Source organism: Pinus tabuliformis, chromosome 4_1, assembly GCF_031772625.1.
Source record: "Pinus tabuliformis cultivar Carrire ecotype Pingquan chromosome 4_1, CPIR1, whole genome shotgun sequence".
Taxonomy (NCBI): Eukaryota; Viridiplantae; Streptophyta; class Pinopsida; order Pinales; family Pinaceae; genus Pinus; species Pinus tabuliformis.
Genome location: NC_142303.1, coordinates 469,554,616 through 469,578,976, shown reverse-complemented (window position 1 = coordinate 469,578,976; position 24,361 = coordinate 469,554,616). Strand labels below are relative to the sequence as shown.

Genomic DNA, 24,361 nt, shown 5'->3' with positions numbered 1-24,361 from the left:
TTGTGAAAGTACTTGTCAAAAGCTCTGTGATTGGGACAACTAAGTATGACATACCTTTTAAGAAATCAAGGAAAGAATGGAGGCACATGTATGTAAATCGGTGAAATAGGAAAGTGACAAAGGAAAAATTAGGAAGCTCAAAGTGGAAAGTGACAAACCAACCTTTGTTCGTGGCCTTCAACCTCGATGTTCTTGTAAATCCATTCATCACTAAAAAATTGATCCCTATTTAGTATATATTGGCACCTATAACTCATTATGTACTTCTTGGCATAATTGGAGTTGGAGTAGACAATGCAACAATCACATTTGGACTTTCTTGCATATTGCTAGAAGCCTTCTTATTTTGGTTTGTTTGTGAATCTCTAACACTTGACATTGTTGGAGTAGGTTGGATAGTCTAAAAAGTTGTCTGTCAGTTTTTGGAATGTCCTTGTGGATTTTATAGAGATGGTGCACTTGATAATCTTGGGCCAATAGCTATGGATTTCCTAACATGACCATTGGTTGCCACTGACATTGAAATTGTTGGGCTTTGAGATGGGGGAGTGGTTGTCTTTCCAGACTAGAAATTTCCATTTCCAGGAAAAACATAATTGCTTGAGCTTTCCATCATTAGTTTCATTCAATTGATTCTCTAGGAAATTAATTGCATTGATTATATAAATGAAAATTCTCTCATACTAAAGAGAACCTACAAATAACAAAAAGAGTATAATAACAATAGCAATACCCACTTGTTACCTAATTTGGCACCTCAACACTGTTTAAAGTGCCATGTGGTCAAAAATGGTTTGATGGAGGAAGATGAAAATGGATGAATCTTATTGGTTGGGATGAATAGTGTCTGACCAGGCCAACCCCACAGAGAGACACCTTCGATGTAACTAGTGAAAAGTGATCCAACCTTTGATTCTAGATATCACGACAGTTGTAGTACTATCACTTGCAATCTTGGTCTAATACCACCTATCATGGAGTGACAATAATAAAGAGTGTCTCACTTTCAAACTTGGTTTTGTCTCACATACCACTCTACATCCTACCAAAGTGTTTTGTTACCACATGGCATAGAGACATAGTGGTGAAGAGCATCAAATAATATTTTGTCAAACGTGCTCTAATACCACCTCTCATAATGCTGAGGACCCATACAAATATGTGTGCTCTATTGACCTTTGGCATGCAACACTAACACCTTTCATCTTAGTGGTGTGAGAAACCCGACTATACTTTGCTTGTACTATGCCTACTTCTTTACTTTTGTTATTAAATTAAGTATTGTTTGCAATAATTTTACACTTAATCAATTAATCATGCCAATGCAAAGTGTCCAACACAACACATTGAACACAAGTAGCTTTTGTGTGGGTGATGCAACTTGACCCAACACCCATATACAATAGTTACAAGGTGTTTACAACCCTAGGCGTTACAACCTAATACAAGAAATACAATGAGGAAATGGTATACATGATCGTGCCAAAGGACAAAGTCATGAAACTCCCTCGTGCACACACTCTCCCAATTCACATGAGTTGGGAAATGTATACCACATACAACCATCATACCATGCATCTCCCATTTGTTTTGTTGATTCATGTGATCCACTACTTGATACGACCTACATTATCCCTTGTGGTATAATCTACACTCGTATCACGTTATGTCTTTCCTTTTCTCTTGTTCACTTACTCCTTGTGACTTGCTCTTATTTGTTTGTTGCTTGTGATTTTCTCCCCTTATTCGACTCATTGTGTGGTATATTTATAGGTGCACTCCATCTTCTTGATGATTGGTTATGTCTCCTTGTTCAAACTCATATCAACCCATTTCATCATGCCTCTTTATGAGGAAACCCCAATTTTTTGTGGGCTTCCCTATCCAACATCTTGCAAATGTGTGCACTTTCCCAATCTCTTTTGATATGTATTGAGTCAACTTTCCATTGTGTGCTCCTACCTTTCTAACGTACCCATGATATGTTGTGTTCATTCCTTTTCCATTCACTCTAGCCCACAAAACCAATCCAACCACCTCAGAAATGTGTCAATGTCATGCAACCCATGAGCTGCTGACAACCATGATGTGATGGGCTTGTTGCACTCATTGTGCATGCCATCCACAAAATTCGACGCATCCATGTGTACCATGTGCCTATCCAAATGCTCATATACTAACCAAGACACCCACTCAACTAACAAAGTGTGCCAAATCCTCCTCATGAGTCATCCATGAAGTTCATGCATGGAAATGTCCCCTTGCTTTCTCACACAACCAAGATGACATGCCATGCTTGATATAAGTGTGGAGTGTCATGGACTATTCAATTTTCTCCCTAGTTGGTGTTGCGACAACCCCAACTTTAGTCTTGATGAAAACTTTGGTGAGGTCATGTGCACCCATCTCAATGAATGACTTAAAGTGTATTTATATTTGAATATAGAAACAATTATAATATTTTTATTGTGATATAAAGCTCATATCAATATAGGCTAGTTTACATAGTATGTTATAACTAATTGAAGAAAATTAACAATACATTTATGGTAAAATAAATATTATCTATTTATTATTAATAACCAATATAAATCCATCTTAACTTAGGATCTACCAAAGGTCGAGAAGAATAAAAAGGAATCAAACTCTAGAGGTGCAAACATTTTCTCAAGTTTTGCACTCAAAAAAAGTTTGTCTCTTAAGAGATTTGATCCCTCTTGACACTTGATAAATCCAAAATTAAGAAATTAACATACATAATTTCTAAACAAATATACATTAACAATTTCAAATAAACATACATAACTTTTATATAGCACCTCTAAATAATATACTTAAATAAACTTTCTCATATCATTTCTATTACTCATTCTTAATTATTTTAATTCTTACATACTTTGTTTTAACGCTAACCTATTTCAATATTTTTTATTTCCTTCCCTAATTTAAAAGACTTCTTCTTTCCTTTGTTAATTTAAGACCTCCCTTATTATACCTGCCGGCAGGTATATAGCGATCGATATCGCTTTGACTACGAATTAATTTCGTTTGACTTTTTAAATATCAACGGTTATTCAATACTTTAACTAAAGTTTTACGTAAAAAGTAAATTTTTTAAATTATTTAAATATTTTTCGATGATTTTCATTGGCCATTCAGCTTTGGGGTCTTATTGCCGACCTCGAACTTGCTTTTAACCGAAGTTTTGCCTTTATCCAAAGTTTTTGGAATATAATTTCAGAGGCTGAACTTAAGTTTTGCCTTTATCTAATGTTTTTAAAAGCAAAATTTATTGGTTTGTGTTTATCTAAAGTTTTACGTTTATCCAAAGCTTTTAAAAACCAACCAAAGTTCTAAATAACTTTATATTTTAATAATATTTTAAAACAATTTGTAGCCATCGATATCGCTGCTACTAGCATTAGTTTGAACCAAAAATGGAAACTTAATATAAAGTTTTTTCGATTTATATCATGTTAAATAAATTTTTAACCCATTGGATATTGACAATTCCAAAAGGAAACTTAATATAAAGTTTTTTCGATTTATATCATGTTAAATAAATTTTTAACCCATTGGATATTGACAATTCCATTCATACAGTTCAGAATCTTATTACCATTGATCTTTATTTTTTGAAGTAAACTTAGGAAATAAATCAAAACATATATCAAAATTCAAAATAAATCAAAACATATATCAAAATTGGACCCCAAATCTGATTAATGCTAACTTTAAAGCCAACATTAAAACATAACATTTTATGTTAACTACTTTCCACATCTATTTGTTAAGATTTTCGACATTATTTAGTATGCTTTGCCACATAATGGTATGCTTCCATGCGCCCCTACATGTGTATGTGACTGTTGGCATGCGGCAGTTGGCACGTTGTCTGGCCAACGACCCGTGGCTAGAGCATGATAAAGGCGAGTAGATGCAGTTTCTTGCAAAAGGACAATGAATTCGAGGGCCAAAGGACATATATCATCCATGGTGGTTCTGCTGCAGAAAGACGCCCTAGAGTTTTCCACAAAACTCAGATGTGATTCAAATTTAGGGTAGGCAAGTGACATTTCAAATCCCGGAGATTCATCCATAGAAGAGAACTGAGGCAGCCTCCCGCAAATTTTCAGCGAATTGGTGCCTCAGATGACCAGGAAATTCAAAGAGACTCCGTGGAAACGATTCAGTGTCGAGGGACAACGACATGATAAATGTCGCCACAACGAGTGGCAACAGCGAGGGGGTTTTGCAGAGACCGATTTATAAGAATCCGTTCGCCTGTTATGAGTCGGAGGCAACGGGCACCTACTCGAACGGAGACAATTTTCGTTATCCTCACGGTAAGCTTTCCCTTTTCACCTTATTTTTTCATGAATTACATGAAAGTTGAAATAAATAATCCATGGTATATATCTTTATACCTTTCTAGCTGGTGTATTTTTGTACAGAGCTTAGGAAACTTGCGGAGAGCGTCGAGGGTTTAAAGAATGGAGACTTTGCAACATCAGATTAGAAACACAACATTTCTAACTTGACCAGAGATCTGAAGTCGGGGAATCCAATCACGATGTCCATCAGAAGAGGTAAGGAACCAAAATTTAGGTGACTGAATCTTCTCTGCCAAAGCTCACATAGATTGTCATTTCGTTGGATCTTCTAACAATCTGTAAAAGCCACCCTCCCTGATTCGTCCAAGACTTGACGAGGATCAGAGAATTGATATTTGATGATCATTAAACATAAATTGGGCCAGTAGATGCTCTGGAATTTAGAAGGATAATAAATTCTGCCAGTTGTTAATTTCTTCCTTGGAGATGTTTCTACTAAATATTCTCTCATATTTTCAGATGTAGAGTTGAATTGGAATGCCTTTTTCAAAGCAATTGTAGTCTAGCGGTATCTTAACTTTTGGCTACTTTTTGGTTAGTGTTATGCCTATTAGTATTGATGTTTTGGACGTCAGATAAGACTGCAACTTTGTCATGCTTTTTTCTCTAACCTAGAATGCGGATTTTGAAAAAAATGTGGATAAATTCAGAGCCAAGAATGTTTTTATGGGACCCCTTAAAAATATGATGGATTAATGCCTAATGCTATTATGTCTACCACATCTCATTTCAGCTTTATTACAAAATTCATGAATGGCATATTGAAAATTTGGGGCTGCAAGATGGTTTACGGTTCTCCAAACAGGCAAACTCTCAATACGCCGAGTGTTGTGAGTGCATTATTTTGTGTAGGCACAAGGATTAGTCCAAGCGGTTTGACTTGCCATATGCCTAACATCCGTTCGCCAAGGAGGTTACAAGGTCAAAGCCACCTGAGTCACTTGGGGCTAGGTGTACATGTCTGCCACAAGTATTTACCTGAGGTTCCATTCATCAAACGAGTGAGTCCCTGGGGGATTTTCATGTGGGAATGTTCCTTGCAATATCCAAATAAGATTTGATCTATCCTAATTATACGTAGAGTGTTCTAAGAATTTACCGTATCCGTATCTGTGCACATATCTGTACCCAGGAAACTATTTTTTCCCTTTTGAATTGTTGAATAAAAAACTTCAGCATCTCTTCATATTTCATTTATGGAATGGATAATTGTTGTTCAAACAGTGTTTCCCGTCATATTTCTGTGACACGCTAACTTAAATGTGATCAAATTTTTGTGAGATCTTTGGGCACTTGACAGTCCAGCAGAGTCACTAACATTTTTGGTCGTTAAGACCACAGCGTTCACAAAGTATGGTGGTCCCTTTATCATATACCACCAAGTTATTGGATCCCTTGATAAGACATTACTTGGTATTATTGAAAAATAGTATGTAAATATAGTGAGGAGCAAGTTCAAAATGCTTTTAAAAAATAGAAACAGTTGTTAAAGAGCATGTTTCTTTTGCATGAAAGATTAATGACTGTTTGCATAATAGATTAATGACATGTCACAAGACTGAGGTTGAACTCGTTGGTGGAAATTCACAGGTTTACGTTAAGTAGGGAAAAACCCCCTGTAGGAGGGGATGTATGATGTCTAAATCCAAGAGAACTTCGAAACCGATTAGGAAAAGTTCTCATTGTAACTAATACATGGGAACCATAGAAGAGAGATAAGGGTGAATACATTACCTTAAAAAATTAGCAGAATCTATGGTGATTGGATCGATGAAGATTGACAATGGTGGGAACCAAAGTGAAGGTTGCTTGAATTTGTATATTGTTATGAATGAATGTATATCCAAGATGTATTTGGAAATGATCGATTGAAGAGAAAGGTGATTTCTCTTTGGATTGTCCCCTTGCAGTCATTTTTCTACAACTCTGGGAAAGGAGTGCAGGCTTCCAGGCTTCCACGTTTTTGGTTTTTTTTTTCCCTATTTTTTACAATTCATCTCATATTAAATACATGTAAATGCATTATCAACATGGTCTCCATTTGGTAGACATATACAGAAAACATGTAAATGCATTATCAGCATGGTCTCCATTTGGCAGACATATACTGTTTTCTGGTAAATATATTATCAACATGGTGTCCATTTGACAAACAAACACTGTTTTCTAGTAAATTTAAACATTTTTAAATAAAAAGGGTCATGAAGAATTCATGCTTATATGCAGCCTAAATTATCTATTAGTATTAGAGTTCCAAAATTATGTATTAGTATTAGAGTTCCAGTTTATTAGTATTAGAGTTCCAAAATTATGTATTAGTATTAGAGTTCCAGTTATACCAATTATACAAAACTAAGTTATACCAATTATACAAAACTAAATTTTGTACCAGAATAGTATGTGGTTAAATTTAAACATGGTTAAATAAAAAAACTTATCAACATGGTCTCCATTTGACAAACAAACATTGTTTTCTAGTAAAACTATTCTGGTAAATTTAAACATGGTTAAATAAAAAAACTTATCAACATGGTCTCCATTTGACAAACAAACATTGTTCTCTAGTAAATTTAAACATTGTTAAGTAAAAAGGGTCATGAAGAATTCATGCTTATATGCAGCCTAAATTATGTATTAGTATTAGAGTTCTAGTTATACCAATTATACAAAACTAAAACTAAATTAGAGTTCTAGTTATACCAATTATACAAAACTAAAACTAAATTTTGTACCAGTAAATTTAAACATGGTTAAATAAAAAAACTAAATTTTGTACCAGAATAGTATGTGGTAAATTTAAACATGCTTAAATAAAAAGGGTCTTGAAGAATTCATGCTTATATGCAACCTAAATTCTATATTAGTATTAGAGTTGTAGTTATACCAATTATACAAAACTAAGTTTTGTACTAGAACAGTATGTGGTAAATTTAAACACTGTTAAATAAAAAGGGTTCTGAAGAATTCATGCTTATATGCAACCAAAATTATGTATTAGAGTTCCAGTGATACCAATTATAAAAAACTAGATATTCGAAGTGAGATATGGACAACTTAATAACAAACAGACCAGCTTAACAATATGTCATATGCACTGGTATCAAGGTTTCTCATTCTCAACATAAGAATGAACGCAATGTTTATGACATTGCATATCATATTCTTTACATAAAAATGAACTTTGTTATTTATTTCGTTATGTCATATGCACTGGTATCAAGGTTTCTCATTCTCAACATAAGAATGAACACAATGTTTATGACACTGCATATCATATTCTTTACATAAAAATGAACTTTGTTATTTATTTCGTTATTTGGTGCACTATAGTTCTGATTAGAGTTAGCAACCTTGGTATAATGGAAACAATGAATTATGAAACCTAACAGTGAATTATCAAACCTTAGGGGAGGCGAAACACTTCAGATTCGAGAACTATCTTAAATTACTAATGTGTATCTTCCAGGGGAAAGTGAGTCATATGAGATAATGTATCACTCATTGAGCAACATTCTGCCAACAAATTCTGCTTTTCCATAGTCTGACTGTTTACCTCGTGTTGTTCTACAAGATTTGTAGAGCTACCATTGCAGTCTTGCGTCTTCTGTGATTTGCTTTTATGCTATTAGTTGGCCTTCCATCTTGCTCCGCAAATGGTGCAGGTGCTGAGCTTTCCACAAGTGCAGGATCTTTGGATTTATTGACTGGACTAATGAAGTTCCAGTCTAAGAAGCAGCTGGGCGGAAGACTAGCAATGTATGGTCAAACTGGAAACTAATACTTTGTTAGTCATGTGTCCTATGCTTCTTTTGAACTTGGTCAATCGACTTCGCTTATTATTTTAATCCAAGTTAATATACAAACTATTTTCGGCAGGTATGCCGTGTGCAACGCGAACTTGTCGAACTTGTTTAAGAATAGTGTTGATCTCTTCAAACTTTGACTAATAATGAGGGGCTTTGCCTCGTAGTACAAAGATACAAGTTAGACATCTATGAAGGATTTTGGTTGAAATTATTTCTGTGGTTGGAATGGAAAGACATCGATATATTTCTATGAATTTATGGGTTATTGAATTCAATTTCATGCTCACTCTGACAAATCTTTTAGTGCATATAAGCAATAATTTGGAATATATATGATCAGCGCATGGACATCTGAAATCCCAAAATACACACGTTTTTTTGAAATCATAATTATAATATTATATCATGGAGCCAGACTATATATATTCATGTTATCCCCTTAGAACTTAACAAACTCCCTTAAGTTTTCACTTCTCCCTTCTCAATTTCCTTTATGAAACTGTAAGTCATAGCTCCGGTTGATGTAATCTTTCAAAGCACATGTTCACAACATTTGTATTGTTAAATTGATTGGGTAATCTTATCTCTCTTATTAAGACTTAATAAGTATAAAAATGGATATATAACATGAAAAGCATGATTATTATATATAATATTTTAATTGAAGCACACGCATTTAGTTTTGTTGGGTTCTATCATATCCATTGAATGAAGACGGGACAAAGGAAATCGATATAAGTAGAATACACTGTCCATTTAATTAAATATTTAATGGTTCTTGTGAAAATTTAATTAAAAAGTAATAAATGCGGTGGAATAATCTTAAAATTCACATTAAAGTGTTTGTATTTGTTTGTCTTTTTTCTTTTTTTTTACTGCAAAAAATCTAGGCGCGTTATATTTCTAGATATTCTGAAATGAGAAAACACTTTTAGTTAAAATATAAGGTTTAAAACTCTCTGTATGAAAGAGTTCAAAATACTACATATTACAAAGAAAAAGAACCCTGAGTCTGACAAAAATGGCTATATTTTAAATTTCAGAAATTCCAGCCTGAGTTATCCAAATGAAATAACAAAAACACATAAAAGGTGATTATAAATAATTCTAATCCACTTCCTCTAGCTGGGGACCAGGGCCACTTTCACCCTCCATAGTCAGCTCCAGAAACTCCACCAATAGCATCAGCACTAGGAAATGCTGCACCACCTTCACCCTGGGACATTTTTGCAATGATAGGATTGCAAGTGGACTCAAGCTCTTTCAACTTGTCCTCAAACTCTTCCTTCTCAGCCAAATAGTTTCCATCCAACCAACTGATAATTCCATCAAATACATCCTCAATTTTCTTCTTGTCAGCCGGGTCCAAATTTACTGCAATCTTGTCATCACTTATGGTATTCCTCATGTTGACAATGCATAGTGGTTCCTTGGCTTCGACCTTAAATTTCAGCTCTTCATCCCGACTTGTATTTCTCTGCATCATGAACCATATTTTCTATCTCATCCTTTCTTAACATGCCCTTATCATTGGTAATGCTAATCTTGTTCTTCTGCCCAGTTGTTTTATCCTCGGCAGAGATGTTCAAGATACCATTGGCATTAATGCCAAAGCAAACAATGATTTGAGGTACACCCCTTGGGGCAGGAGGAATGCTAGACAAATTAAACTTATCCAAAATATTAGTGTCCTTCATTCCTTCTCTTTCACCTTCAAATTCTTGGATCCAAACACTAGGCTGATTATCAAAGTACGTTGATGTTCTTTCTTCATCACAATCATTGTGTTCCGCGGGATCAAAACAATTAGCACTCTTCTGGCAGTTTCCAATCCAAGTGACACCAAATTCTTGGATCCAAACACTAGGCTGATTATCAAAGTACGTTGATGTTCTTTCTTCATCACAATCATTGTGTTCCGCGGGATCAAAACAATTAGCACTCTTCTGGCAGTTTCCAATCCAAGTGACAGTGGAGTGACAACAAGAAGAAAAAATTCTTGCTCCTTCTCATTTCCTTCTCCGTTAAGAATTGCAGCTTGAACCGTAGCACCATAAGCAACAACTTCATCGGAATTGATACTCTTGCAGAGCTCCTTTCCATTAAAGAAATCATGCAACAATTGTTGCACTTAATTAAAAAAAATGCAACATCCTCAATTACAATTACGAATAAATTGAAAAGGTCGTGCACATGATGTTGTTGATATTAGTACCTTTGTGTTATGAAGAAAAAACATGAAAGGACATGAATCACAATACATAGTTTGTTGGCCTAACATGGCCATTTAAGTACTCCCTTACGTTTTTACGTTTTTAGTGAGATACTCAAATCAGTGTAAAATTCTTTGCTGAGTGTCATGGGCCAACTCTGAGTTCTCACAATGAGGTGTTTGTGACAGTCACTAGGGCATACCACTATTTCTAGGTCGATACCTGCATTCTTGAGTGCTCTCTAATCCTAGAGAGCAGAGTTCCTCGCTTGCGGTAGAGGGAGCTAAGGAAGGATTATCTGCCTCGAATTCTCTGAGAATATACACTAGCTTGTGTCTGAACACTTTCATCTCTTTGCTGGTCGACCCTTTGAGCTTCCCATGATTAACATAGTTTCCTTTGACATATCTTCTGTTTGATTCCATGATTGTTTTTCCTTTAGCAAACAGTCAAGATCTTCCTACTGTCCTTAAATATTTGAATACTTTTTCCTTTTGTGTTTTATTGTTTAGAAATGATACAAGAATATCAATCCTTTTTGTTCGTAATATAGTTGTCACTCACTTTGAATTCCATTTTTTTCTCATTTGGAAACGCGTTGAGAGTGCATATATTATGCTCTTGAATGTACATTCTAGAGGTTTCACAATTAATTTTATCAATTTAGTTGATTTCGTGAGATTTCTTTTCTAGTTTCCAGTTCCATATAGTCACAAGTTCTTAAAATCTGTTCGAGTAGAGAAAGAGAGAAGAATTCAGTCATATCATTTGCAAATGCATAACCTTTTCAAGGTTTTTCAATCACAGTGAGAGTTTGGTTGGATGTTAGATGTTGAATCCAAATGAGTTTCCAGATTTTATGGTCATTTTATTTTAGTTCGACCCTGCTAATTGATTATTTGCTTTGTCCTATGCAGAGAGCCTCATTGTTTTGGTTTTGTGTAGTATTTTGATCTTGAAGATGCAGTAGAAGCAAGATATCATATGGATAAATAGATTCTTCTTGGGCAAGAGATTATTGTTGTATCTGCTAAAGGGAGTAGGCAGAAGTTAGAGGCAAAGCAGGTAGAGGTAGGAGCCAAATATTTAGAAGAGATAAAATAGTATCCGAATAATTACATATTCCTCCTTTGTAGAAGTTGGTTATGAAAAGAAGTTGACTGTATAATCCATGATGACCTGGAGCATGATCCGGATTTAAACAGGAACCCAACAAATTACAGATACAACCATAAACATAGAGATGCAGCGGAAATAATACTTCATTTCTGTTATGAAACCAGCTCACAAAAGATAAAAAAGAGAGATCAACACCTTAGAATTTAGCTTCTTCGAGGGGGAAACCTCCTTTACATTACACAAATGAACAATTCTTGAATGATACAAATGAAAAGACCTCCTTTCTATATATAGGAGTCTAAGGGGTCATAATATAATCAGAGCCAACATAACAATAATAATGTAAGGGCACAATAATAACAATAGTGGGCTTCTATGGGGCACAATAGTAACAATATGGGCACTACATGGGTACATCAATATAATAAGGGGGTTGTACTAATAACAATAAGGGGTTACACTAGTAGTATAGGGGCCTAACATGCCCCTCTCCTTCAAAAAGTGTTGTCCTCAACGTTTAAGTAGTTTTTTATGCTTCTATATAAAATTCTTGTCCTCCCATGTGGAATCTTCAGCGAGTAAGTTCTTCCACTTGATGAGATACTCTGAAATTGATCGATTTCATAGTTGTTGAGTTCTTGTTTCTGTGACTACTCCAGGTTCCAATATGATTTTTCTTTCCTCTTCAATTTCTGGCAATATTGTGTGAATTGGGATCTTTTGCAACTTTTGAATAAGTGGCCATACTTCTTCGTCCTTCTTCCATTCATCCCTTGCTTCGTTTATCCAATCTGGTTGGATAATAGAAATAGCACAAAACAATGCTTCCACATCCTCATCCTTTCTTGAGAGGGCATCTGCAACAAAATTTTGCTTCCATTTTCTATAGATGATGTCAAAGTCATAACCCAACATATTTGTGACACATTTTTTCTGTTCTTCTAAAGATAATAGTTTTTCTAAAAAGTATTTAAGACTATCATGATCCATTTTTACCTTGAAGTGTCTTTCCATTTGGTAAGGTCGCCATTTCTTAAGTGCATGTAGTATTGCCAACATGTCCTTCTCATAAATAGCTTGCTTGAAATGTAGTAGTAAAAATACCCAATCACCTACATCAAAACATTTTTCACTACGATGTTGATCTACCTATTGTTTCATTTGATTTTGCACCAAAGTGGCCTTATCCTTTAAAAGTTGGAGAACTTGTTGTTGATGCTCGATGTGATCTTTCACTGCTTGAACCTTTTTCTTCTTGATATGTCCTTCTATCTTTAGAGTTTGAGGAGGGGTAATTTCTTCCAATCCTTTACAAGATATGGTCGGATTCATTTCTTGATGCTCGATGTGATCTTTCATTCTTGAACATTTTTCTTCTTGATATGTCCTTCTATCTTGATAGTTTGAGGAGTGGTAATTCCGGCCAATGAATTACAAGATATGGTTGGATTCATTTCTTCTTTCTCGATGTGATCTTTCACTTCTTGCACCTTTTTTTTCTTGATGTCCTTCTATCTTGAGAGTTTGAAGAGTGGTAATTCTTGCCAATGCTTTACAAGATATGGTCTGATTCATTTTTTCTTTCTCTGGGGTTGGGTCCTGGCGTATATCCTCTTCTTTTGATGTTTCTTGATCCTTTTCTTCCTCCTCTTCATACTCTATGTAAAATAATTTCTTCTCAGGACACTTATGACCTTTAGTGCATTTGCTATCACAATTGTAACAAAGCTCTTTTTCTCTTTTTTCTTCCAATTGTTGTGGTGTAACCCTTGTAGGTTGTGGAAGGCTAGGAGAAACAACACTTCCATATTTATAGTTGTGAGGGGTAGATTCCTTGTTGCCATAATTTTACTTTCCACTATGTCACAAAGCCCTTTTACTCTTTCTAATTGTTGTGGTGTTGCTCTAAAGAAGGTGTTGCTCTTTGTATCCTCATAATGTGTTATCATTTCCTCCGTGAAAATTGACCACATAACAAGTTGTTTACGAGAACAAAGCCCTTTATACCATAAAAATTGATCCGATTCTAAATATGAAGATGCAATACGTACCTTTTGTAACAGTGGTACACCATGTAGATCAAAATATTACTCCATATGAAGTATGCAATTTACCGGATACTTGCCATCAAACTTCTTCATATCACCTTTTCTTTATTTTAGGAGCTTGATCTTGAAATGACTATAACTCCGTAATTTCGGTTCTTCCAGTTCTGAAATTGTGTTCTCTTTCTAATGCCACCAGTCTGATCGAATTTAGATTCTCCAAGAAAGAGTTATGCACAATCTCCCAAGATAACCTGATTATATACCTTTTCAGAAGAGCGAACTTGTATGAAGTACCACGTGTCATTATTTCGACCTTAGGATATGAAAAATATACACAGGAAACTACAGTCTGTCCTCTTTCTGTAACTTCTTACTAAATTTTAATCTGATGCTCAAAAAAAAAGTTATGAATATTTTCCCCAGGTCACCTGTTTGGAATGTAATTCAGGAGTTTGCAAAAAGACCGACTTCCTCAAATCATATCTCCTCAAATATTGCGCGAAAAGATCTAAAATTCGAACCCAAGGTTCATCGTGATTTATTCTCAAATGGGTTTTTTTGTAGCATCTGAAACGTTGTGGAAAAAAAGCTATAGCGAAAATGCCACAATGACCTGTTTGGAGCAGCAAAACCCTAGAATTCAAAGCTCTAATACCAAATGTTATGAAACCAGCTCACAAAAGATACAAAAGAGAGATCAACGCCTTAGAATTCAGCCTCTTCGAGGGGGAAACCTCCTTTACATTACACAAATGAACAATTCTTGAATGATACAAATGAAAAGACTTCCTTTCTATATATAGGAGTCTAAGGGGTCATAATATAATCAGCGCCGACATAACAATAATAATGTAAGGGCACAATAATAACAATAGTGGGCTTTTATGGGGCACAATAGTAACAATATGGGCACTACATGGGTACATGAATATAATAATGGGGTTGTACTAATAACAATAATGAAATTTACTGGATCCTTGCCATCAAACTTCCTCCTATCGCCTTTTCTTGATTTTAGGAGCTTGATCTTGAAATGACTATAACTCTGTAATTTCGGTTCTTCCAGTTCTAAAATTGTGTTCTCTTTCTAATGCCACCAGTCTGATCGAATTTAGATTCTCTAAGAAAGATTTATGCACAATCTCCTAAGATAACCTGATTATATACCTTTTCAGAAGAGCGAACTTGTATGAAGTGCCATGTGTCACTATTTCGACCTTAGGATCTGAAAAATATACACAGGAAACTACAGTCTGTCCTCTTTCTGTAACTTCTTACTAAATTTCAATCTGATGCTCAAAAAAAAAGTTATGACTATTTTCCCCAAGTCACCTGTTTGGAATGTAATTCAGGAGTTTGCAAAAATACCGACTTCCTCAGATCATATCTCCGCAAATATTGCGCGAAAAGCTCTGAAATTCGAACCCAAGGTTTATCGCGATTTCTTCTCAAATGGGTTTTTTTGTAACATCTGAAACGTTGTGGAAAAAAATCTATAGCGAAAATTCCACAATGACCTGTTTGGAGCAACAAAACCCTAGAATTCAAAGCTCTGATACCAAATGTTATGAAACCAGCTCACAAAAGATAGAAAAGAGAGATCAACGCCTTAGAATTCAGCCTCTTCGAGGGGGAAACCTCCTTTACATTACACAAATGAACAATTCTTGAATGATACAAATGAAAAGACTTCCTTTCTATATATAGGAGTCTAAGGGGTCATAATATAATCAGAGCTGACATAACAATAATAATGTAAGGGCACAATAGTAACAATAGTGGGCTTTTATGGGGCACAATAGTAACAATATGGGCACTACATGGGTACATCAATATAATAATGGGGTTGTACTAATAACAATAAGGGGTTACACTAGTAGTATAGGGGCCTAACAATTTCATTAATGTAAAACACTGAAATATGCTTACAAACACGAATGGAAATAAACTAGCTAAGGCGATGGTAGCTTATCTCTGAAAAGAGATGTGGCGACTACATGCCTCTGAACTGTGTTACAATGAGACTCGAAGGGCTATTTATTGTTGAGAAACAATGGAAAACCCTAAACATCCAAAAACCTAACCCTAGAAGATGAAACGCCAAACTGTGGACCCCATTTCAGGTAAATTGGTACATCAACTTCCCGGGGTCGTAACTTTGGCATATGATCTCTGTTTGACGCGTACAATAGCTCATTAGAAAGATATATCCGAGCACAACAACTTTAGGAAGAGCAACATGGGCCCATGGACCTCCCAGATTTCCCAAAAAAAGTTGTTTAGGGCTTCAAAACAACTCTGGAAGTTCAGGACCCGAAAAACTGCTAAATATAGTAAATTGTGTTACAATTACGGAAACTGAAAAACTGAAAGAGACAGTTGTGGGGGTCCAAATGGGATCGGTGGGTGGCCACCAACATCCACCTGGATCAGAGCATGACTAAACCTTGCATGATGTCATTTGAATCTCTATAGTGGCAGACGAAAAATATCTACAATGTTAATAAGTAAAATCTCACAATAAAAGTTCCAATCAACGTAATTATATATTTGTACTTGCATACCCTTTTAATAATGAACTCATCTCCTTTAGCTATCTTTTTTCTTAACAATTCCTATATATTACAAATGGGAATGTAAATGTCCTTATAAGGTTTCTTCATCGAAAATCGAGTGCTAAGAATTATTAGACTATTTAGTGGAACAAGGGACAAAACATAAAACAACTACAAAATATCTGGAAAATAATAAGTTCTAGACAGAGTTGCAAGTTTGTGTTATGAAGATATGAGGAAAAAGTAAATCTCGTAAAGGATTATGCGGTTAGAGGCGCGCGGATTGTAATTTTCCAAGCATGGATTTAATCATTTTTATGCCTACCGAAGGTAGAGTATATTGTAATTAGTTTGGTCAAAATGCTTTGGCTCTTAATTAATTTTCAAATTTTAAGAAACTATTTCCAAAGTTTATTAAAATTTTGGTAAAATTAAATATTAAACTTATCTTTTTAAAAATTGAAAATTATTTTTTGAATTTTTAAAATTGAATTTCTAATTTTTGGTTGGTGGATGATTAATTTTATGTGGTTTAAAATCAATTTTTCGAAATTAAAAATGTTTTTAAAAAAATATAATCGCCAAGTGTCCTCATAAATTAATTATCGATTTTTTTCCCAAATTTATTGATTTTCCCATAATTAATATTTTATTTTCAAAAAAAAAATAGTTTCTATTACATTTCAGTGTTTTACTAACCATGGAAACTGATCGATTTAAAAAACAAAAGCAGAAACACTTCATATTACACTGACTTTTCCTTTTATGCTTTTCTTCATATTTTTCCCTTGTTGATTTTTATTATTGAATGGACTTGGTTCAATAATTTTCCTCAATAAACCTTATGATGCATATATATATATATATATATATATATATAGGAATATTTTGCACTCACATTTGAGCCTTTTTGTAACTAAATTTTTTATTTTAATTTACTAGACATTGTAATTTTTTATATTAGACATTTTATTACATATGAATCCTTTGCCATGCCATTAAGACGTCACAATATACTTCATATCAATTTTATTTTTTCGACATAGAAATTCTACCATAGATTATTTATTTTCCATTTAGTTAGGACGAGTATAAATTTAAAGTTAAGTAAATAGTTTGTTAAAATAATTAGCTTTTTAAAAAAATATTTATTTTATTTACATCATATAGACATTATTTAATATAAAGATACTAGACATTGTAATTCCTCCTCCTTATTTGGTCCCATAAGCTTAAGATGGAATAAAATGTGCACAAGCACAATTCAATAAACTCCTAACTTTTGTAACAAACGATGATGTTAGGGCTAATGATTCATCAAAAATTATCTATGCACCTATTTCTATTTTGCTCCAAGGTTATTTAATCCATTAATTACTTTAGTTACTTCCCTTCGTCGTATTCAAATGTGTTTCATTATTAGATTTATGAATTTGTTCAAGCATTCAATAATTGCTACTGATTACCTTTTGCATAAGAGATAGGTACTAAGCAAAAACGTTGTATATTACACTTGTTCAATTAACCATTGAATATTTCCAATCTATATGGCATTCAATACATATTCCTTCCAAAAAAAAGTTAATATTAACATATCACCTATAATAATTTTGATTTTATTCGTGTTGGTATGGAACAAGAGTGGAAATAAGGAAATAAAAACATTTTCCATAAACCTTGTGGAGACCACACACTTCCTTACAACAACCCCTATACCATATCAAATTGATTTTTAATCATTTCACATAGGTTGGGCAATAGTATTCCCATCATCATGTATGTATATATGTTCTTCTTTGGAGCCCACCACGAATTGATAATGCCAAACTTCGAACATTCTAAAGAGAATTTCTTTCTAAACACACTCCTTGTGGTCACATTTATGCGAACCACCTCCATCGTGGAATGCATTGGATGAACCCACCAATATGAATTTAAAGGATTTGAAAACAATATCGGGGGACAAAGAACATAATCCATTGTTGTCCCTAGAGGCTCCACTGAAGAGGAGTCATTTTCTAGAGTGTTGAGGTCTAGAAGGTTGGGTTGTGTTGCATCATTTTCTTGCTTAGATGCCAGGATTGATTTGATAACAAGGGAACTAGAAACATGATTATGAAAGAAACAAGGTGATGATAGAGTGGAGAGTGGGCCATTTAGCTTACATGTTGCTAATCTTCCTTTCAACTCTGACCATGACATCTATAATGATGATCCTTTGTCTTGAGATTGAGCGACCTTAACCTTGCAAAGAGATAAAACAAAGACATTATTGTCCTCAAATCTATAGTTTTGAGGACCCACAGTCGGTCTTGGATGTCCCCAAGGGCCCACCAAAAAGGTCTGTGAATTGAATGAGGGATGTTGAGAGAAATGATAGATTGAGGAAAGATGATTAATACTAAGAAAAATCGGGGGAGGTTGTGCTCCCCACCTGGTCCAGACACAAAGTCAAAAAATTTGTATGTTAGACAACCCTAAGGGATGACAAGCATCTTATAAAAAACCCATGGATATAAATTGATTACCCTGAGTTGTTAAACCACTTATGAGAAAGCCTCTAAATGGTTCATCCACTACCATGAATGACCAAAAATCTATCATTATGAAATAAACCAAACGAAAGGGCTAGTTCCATTAGAGTCACCAAGCCAATGAGTTATCGCCAAGAAAACCACCAAGGTACCCACACATAGAGATGTAGAAGATGGGAAGAAATAACACAATAGAAGATCCACATGGAAAGAGAAATTGAAAAGGTGGGGAATGTGTGGTGAAGTAGACATATGACCAAAGTGTAGGCCTTCCCTTAATCAAAACCTTTCTCAACCTAATAAGTTCCAAACATAAACCAAACTAGTCAATTGAAGGTTTTTGCTATATTGCATCCCCAAAATATTTGTTTGACGTCCATCACACGAGTGAGGGACACTAGATTCATAATTAGAACATTGGATTGGTGTGAGGTTGTTGCATCACTCCTAATCCAATGAAGTTTTTAGGGGAATTTTGAGGTGAAAAATAGTCCTCAAAACAAATTGTATTAACAAAATCAACCTTAAAAGAACCAATAAGATTCAAGATGATGATGTCATATCGAGGGGTAAATAATTTTGGAAGAAAAAGAAGAACACATTTTTTTAATTTTGTTTTTGGCTTATATCCTTATAGGTTTACTCATATGTCAAGTACAGGCACCCACTGGTTATGGAATTAAATTCCACATCCAATGAGTACCTGTTGACAGCGCTGGACCTACCAATATTCAGGGGATCTCCCCGATATGAAGTCCCAACTAGAACTTACACCATTTGGAGTAGGAGTCCCAACAATGGGTGGTAATGTTATGCCTTGACTGCGAAAACGTGTAGATTGAAGTATTGTGACTTTGTGTGAGAGAAAGTGTGTGACCCTGTGGAGAGTCAAGTGCAATGCATGAAGGTTCCAACACACAAAAGGAAAAGGAAGTGCTCCATTTGGAAGCCTATAACAGTACGTAACTTGAAAGGAACACATGAGCATAATGACATCACAAGCTAAGATGTAGAATAGTCCACAAGTTAAAATGATGAATTAATACAACAACATGCATTCAACAAGATTCATACAAATTCAAATGAAATAGTTCATAAGCATAAGCGTAAGTTAAATAACATACGTTGCAAATACAACAAGAATAGTCCTGCTATATTCACACTGACATATGCATGAAAGCGTGTTGGCTCTAATTTTAATATTATAAGTGAAAGTTCCATTCATACATACACCATTGACAGATCACTAGCCCTAATAGTGGAAAATTAAAGTAAAGAACACCTGCTCCTCCAAAGAAGTGTACTCATTGTATGCTAAGGAGAGGCCAAGGCTCTTCACAATACACCCAAGCTCCTTTTAAGCATAAGTCTAGCCAAAATATTGGCTCCCAAAAGCCATTTACATGAGTTATGAGGATATATTTATAACAAGAGGGGGTGGCTCTTCAACTCCCCCTTGTGACCTTTGGACTACCCTCTTGACTCTTTAACTTCTTTACAAAATGATTCATTACATTACATCATGAATCTTCATATTCCAATATTGACACTTGGAATTTCACTTACGACATAATTACAAATAATATTACAATTTACACTTGTACCCATATAAGACAAAATAGGGTAGAGACAACTTGAAATCCTAACAAAACACAACACTATGATGCTTGAGTTTGGGAGAACATTAGGTCAACAACCTCCACTTGTTGCTTCTCGGTCACATATTGGTTCCAAGCTCAGTATTGTTCAATGATACCCCCAAACTGCGAGATGGTGTCTGGTTGGAAGTGAACTCTAGCCTCCATAGCATCTGGGTACTACAACTTGGAGCCAATCTTAACCTATTTCTCAACCAGGAGCAACATGCAACATTGGTTTTGCATGTTCTGTCTATTCAAATCCAAATCCTCCTTGGTAGCAATCTATTTCAACTGCTCCAAATACTTTTCAATCTCTTGCCTAACTTGATGTTTGTGCTTAGCTTCAGTGAGTGAGCTAACTGATGGGATCTTGTGGGTTCTCACCATGAAATCCAAACTATTGTACAATCATACATATGAGGCCTGAATGTTTCCAATGAATGAGGTGAAATGTTTGTTGTTCTGAATCAACATTCGAACTCTTGATTTCTCCAACTCTGCCTGCAACTTCATCTTCTTTCCCAAAGTAAGTGATGCCCCTTTGTATCACATTGTCCATTTTGGCACGATAGTGATGGCAGTTTTCACATTCCTAAGAGTCTTGACAAATTCCTTGCTATGATGCTGCAAGATATGCAAGTGGACAACTTCCTTACGTACAGTCATGAGCTCCTCACAGAGGTCCCGCATGGTCTCTCCAAGTGTTTATCCTTCACCAAGTATTGTTTCCATCATTTCCCCTAAGTAGACCTATGTGGAAGTTGCATTCTATGTTTCTCTGTAGAGTTTTCCCATCTCTTGCTGGAAAACATGTATATTTGGTACCAATTGCTTACTCTCGACCGTCAAATATAAAGTGTTTGATATGGTCGCACTCGTGAATGCCAAGTTGTCTTCGACAATGGCATCCTACTGGTGTCCACCACTATCACCCTTTCTCTAATGAATGCAAGTGATGTATGATAATCCAGAAAATGATTTCTCCATGTTTGTACAATTCTCTCTTGAAGTTCATTATATAACAGTTTGTACACATCCATTACCAGATAATCATCAAGGGGAAGTATGCCCCCTTCCTCCCTCGGGGCTAACTCTGCAGTTGGAGGTGGTGGAGATTGAATGATGACCTACAATGCACTAAGAATCAGATCAATATTTTCATCCCAGGGCTCTAGTCCCAACTCCATGTTCCAAATTCAGTAAAATATTTGATCGACTTAGCAAGCTCCCGGTCTTGCATCTGTTCTCTCTCTCCCTCTACTGTTGGTTGGTTTTGTTCTTTCTCTTCAACTTGAAGTGACATCGTTTCTTCTGTCATTTCACCTTGCCTTTCTTCTTCTTCCTACTTTTGCTTCTCCTCCTATTCTCTCCTTCGTTCCCATTCTTCCCTCAACTCTTGTCTTGTTTTATGCTCCCTTAGGTTTTCTTCCTACGAGCTCTATGTTCTCTCTTCCTTCGCTCTGCTCTCTATACCCTCTGCTTCCTATTTTCTTTCGTTTCTGAAGCTTCTTGCATAAGGATTTAATCCGCTTTCACTCTGCAACTTTTTCCCCCCTCTATTTTGTCAACAAACTTTCTCTTTCCCTTATCTTGTACTGGATTGTTACCATTTGCTAATGTTGTTGGAATTGTTGCCATGTTAGTGTTGACTCTTTTTCTATAAACAATTGAGTGTCCGCATATATTGGCAAGTTAACTGGCACTTGTTCAAATGCTTCCCCAGTACTGCTTTCAATGATCTCTTTTGAAGCATCTCTCTTTGGTGCCATGGTCACAATGACTGTTGGAGAAAGGTGCTAAAAAACTATGGTACCTGTGGGATAGGAAAGACACTCATGGCAAGAAAACATCAGTCTTAAGAAAATATAATTACTAGGCATGATCAAGCAACAAACTGGGCATCTGATGGGAAGGACTGTGTAATTTTTCAACAACAGGAGGGATTGGTTGCCTATGGGAACTGCACACTGTGCAGTCCCAACAACCAGGGATGAATTTTTTGGCTTGAGATTGCATAATCCATAGTTTAGCTTGGGCAGTGGTATGAGAGAGACTGTGCATTGTGCAATCTCAGTGTCCAGGGAAGCAAGCTGAGCCCTGGAACTGCGCAATGCACAGTTAGGCCATCTTGTACTATGCACTACACAATTCTAGAGGTCAAACTCTCATATTGAGCCTTATGATTGCATGGTGCCCAGCTGGGCAAAGTGAAAACTGACCAAGGAGTGCAGATCTACCTAAGGGAAGTGTGGAAAATGATCAGATCTGAGAGATAGTGTGATCTTGAGTGAAGATATAACAAACATGAATAAATAATGATAGATCAAGCGCAGAAACAGAATAAACGGGAAGAAAATAAAATTCGTGAGGAGGGTCACTGGAACGACGACCATTAGTGAAAAAAAAAAGAAACCAATCCAACGCTTGTGAAAGGAAAATGATAACTTGAAACAACACTTCTACAAGCTAAAACAAGATGAAACACCAGTAATCACGAAGAGAAACAAGCATAACAACACTCACACAAGCGAAACGACAAAAAATGACAGAGAAAGTGGCAAAAGATGATAAAATAAAAACTCGCCCGAAAAAGCAATGAAAACTCCATGGAAGGTTCCTTAATCTCCTTGGGAATGCTAAAGCTCCAAGATTGAATGTGCAAATGAGCTCTAGATGCATCGAATAACTAGACTTAAGAAAATGAGGGTTTATGACATGCAAACCTAATATCAAGGAAAAGCGACACTTGTTGAAAACTTCTAAAAATAGCAATGTTCCATCTTCGAGAAACTAATAATGGATCCCTACTTCCTAGGAATGATTTTTGCCCTTTATTTTTCTTGCCTTACTAGGGAAACTAGCCATGCACGTTGCCGAGAAAGATTGCGCAATTCTAGAGAATTGGGCAACTTTCCAACTCAGTGCACTGCGTAGTTTCTGAGCTCAAGGGATGCATTGTGCAATTTTTGGGCTTAGTTTTGGGTTGCCTTCCATGACTGCGCAATTTTTGAGTTCATGGTAGACTTTCAATTAGAACTTCGCAATTCCAATCATTAAGGCTACTTGCCCTCAAGGATTGTGCACTTTCTGGAGGCAAGCCCAAAACTGTTGAAAGACCAAGTTAGCAGGTTAGCTTGTGACGTAGAAAGATAGGTTACGTGTGAAAACAAGTGAACACAAGAACAAAGTGAAAAGGATAAGTCTCAATCAAATCAAGAATACTTGGTATCAGTGCAAGATAATCTCGTGTGAATTAAAGGTTAGGCTCCAAAATCTATGCATAGGTAAAATTTTGGAGGGTGGTTGTAGCCGCTACAAGAGTACCCACTCTACATGCTTTTGATAAGAACCACATAAAAATAAATCAATAGAAAATACATGAGGAAACCTATAAGGAGATAAGCCAAAAATACAATTAAGAAAAACTAGTTTTATCTTTTTTTTCATTTAGAAATTCATAACTCTTATTTTATTTTTTCCTTAGGACACCCATTTTAAACATAAAAAGCCCCATAATGTTCATTTATGGCTTTGCATGGGAGTCATTTTGTGCTTAAATTATAATATGACATCATTTTTTAGTTTAATCACACTTAGGGGATACGCTAATAATTATGTTTTCCACTGAGTTTAAGAAAACCATGGTTTTCCCTAATGGACATACTAGCCCAAAGATTGTTTTTTTTATTATTTTATTGATAAGTGTGAAAAACCTTTACCATTTTGTTGCTCCGCAACACTTTTATATTCTAAATGAGAATTGATACTACTCTATAGTCGACTAAATTAGTTTCTAGGACCACGTGTCATATTACAATTAGCAAATCTACCCCTATGATCAACATGGGGATTTGGAGAGAGGATGTAATTTGAACTCCATGAAGGAGGGCATACACTTCCTCTATATTACTTGAGAGGGTTCCTAACCTCCACGCATATGTGCACTTGATCTTAGTCAAAAAATTTGACCCATGGTAAAATTTATAACATCAAATAGGTAACATAATTTTGGTTAGCATCTCTGACCTATGGTACATCACTAGCATCAACTA

General features: G+C 35.4%; 1 long non-coding RNA gene and 1 pseudogene across 3 annotated transcripts; one reads left to right on the top strand and one right to left on the bottom strand.

Annotated features, from left to right (window-relative positions):
• Positions 1 to 3,918: 3,918 nt before the first annotated feature.
• On the top strand, positions 3,919 to 5,590 carry LOC149176476 (uncharacterized). Of its 3 annotated transcripts, none has more exons than XR_016258651.1 (3): positions 3,919 to 4,346; positions 4,455 to 4,589; positions 5,247 to 5,590. It is a non-coding gene; the product is annotated as an uncharacterized LOC149176476 (long non-coding RNA). The 3 variants fall into 3 exon arrangements; XR_016258650.1 differs by having other exon boundaries at positions 5,128 to 5,263; XR_016258649.1 differs by lacking the exon at positions 5,247 to 5,590 and having other exon boundaries at positions 4,455 to 5,120.
• A 3,754-nt stretch (positions 5,591 to 9,344) lies between these two features.
• The window catches only part of LOC149176475 (heat shock cognate 70 kDa protein-like), a 48,305-nt pseudogene continuing 33,288 nt past the window's right edge, over positions 9,345 to 24,361 (bottom strand).